Raw genomic sequence first — 2,056 nt, forward strand, 5'->3', positions numbered from 1 at the left:
TGCTATATATGAGCAATTCATTACCTTTGTTGCGATCTTCGAACTCATATATATGATCATCCTCTTACAAAACTTTCTTAAGAAACATTGATTAGCTTCTCAAAAAGCACAACTTCACCGATTAGTTTGATGTAATTCAACATGGGCATGAAAATCAATTTCTCAAACTATAAATTAAAAATATAATAAAAATAATTTCAGAATTTGATCTTTTAATGACTAATGAATTGAAGCTTCTGATCAACCCAAAAAGTTCATGAATTGATTTGGAACTCGTGAGTGGTATGCACAATTGGTGGGAGAAGTTTTTTTTTTCAAGCCTTATTTGTGATTGAACGTTTAAAAAATATTAAATGAGACAGGAATCAAGAAACCTGACTATCATCTTTACATGTCAATAAGATTATATTTGTAGGTTCTCAAGACTTGAACAATGAGATGAATAACCAAACAATAGAATTTGTTCACGTCTTTATTAGACTAGTTTGAAATTTGTAAGAATTGCTATTCGGTTTTCTCCATTAAAAATGAGAAATAAAATATATGTTTTAGAAATGCAAATAAAATAGATTTCATTTTTGGTTTGGTGATTTGTGACCCTCGTGAAAGGACATCGGCATCATGTCCATTTTAACATAATATTAGGGTCTTTACTATAAATTTTGGTCATTTTATAAGAACACTTACATATTATTTTAATTCCAGCATATAAAAGTCAGAGTATTCCAATTATACAATGCACCTAATTTTGTATCATTCAACCATTAATATTCTTATAGGTATCACCATAATTGGAATGTAATAAAAGAGAATAAATAAGGAGGTACCTATTATTAAAACAAAATATCCCTTTAGTATTTGCAATTCCAAGATCTCAAAATAAAAAACCAAAGAAGATTTAAATTCTTTCTTTATTTGCTTATTTTCGTTGAATTTGTAGATAGTTTTAGACAATTTTAAAACGAGTTTATAGTTAGTTTAGAGGCCGATATTGAAACAATTATGTAAGAATTTGTATATCATAATGTTAACTAAATTTTTATTCAAGAGTTGTAAACATATTTGTAAACTTCATAACTCATACTTAGATTGAGAATAAATTAGGAAATATAAACCAAATTTCTGGAAAACAACTTAGTGTAATTTTATTAAAAAACTCAAAAGTGGGAAAATTGTTCGAGAGTTAAGATCAAACCTAGACAAACTCAAGTTTTGACAAAAAAAAAACAAACAACAAACCACAAATACAATGAACAAAGAGAATTACACCAAATAAAAATTGTCTAAAACGTTTTGAATCTGATTTACTGGTGACTATTCTATAGAAGATATTCCATCTTTGACTTAAGTTACAGTTTTCTTCATTCTTCTGAATTCCTCTCCAAGTATGAATTAGTGCATTGCCATCTACAACTACATCTTCCCATACTTTCTCCATTAATCTGCGTATTGTTCTATAAATTCTAGCATTTCTTTCCTCCATACATTGTAGATCAGTACTCCAGAGAATCATTTCAGCAAATATATGTAGAAGTTGTCATTTATTTGATTTCATTCCATGTTCATAGGAAGTTAGAGATGTTCATATTCCTTGCAAAATTAGACAAAAGTATAGGAATGAGCATTCCATAAATAAATGGATTATACTTTCCTCGTTCCCTTCATAGACTAGACAATTAATATCAGGTATATTCTTTTATTGAATTGCAAATTACTAATCAAATTCAGTATTTCGTCTCCTTCTGAAATTCGTCTTAGAATTGATTCACATTTTCCATCATAAGCTTTTCTAGTCGAGAATCTTAGAAAACTTCTTCTGATTTTGCATCCTTGAAATTTATCTTTGATTATTATGGGATTACTTTCTATCCAAGGATCATGCCAGAATAGTTATCCCCTTCCATTTCCTATGGTGCATTGTATCATTTTGTAAGTATCCTTTCTTGATATTATCTTCGCTGATCTTATGATTATCTTTAGTGACCATGTCATTTGTTCTTTGATTTCACATGTCTAGATGATTGATTCTCCTTTTATAAATCTCGTATGAACTCAT

This window comes from Impatiens glandulifera, chromosome 6, assembly GCF_907164915.1.
Source record: "Impatiens glandulifera chromosome 6, dImpGla2.1, whole genome shotgun sequence".
Classification (NCBI taxonomy): Eukaryota; Viridiplantae; Streptophyta; class Magnoliopsida; order Ericales; family Balsaminaceae; genus Impatiens; species Impatiens glandulifera.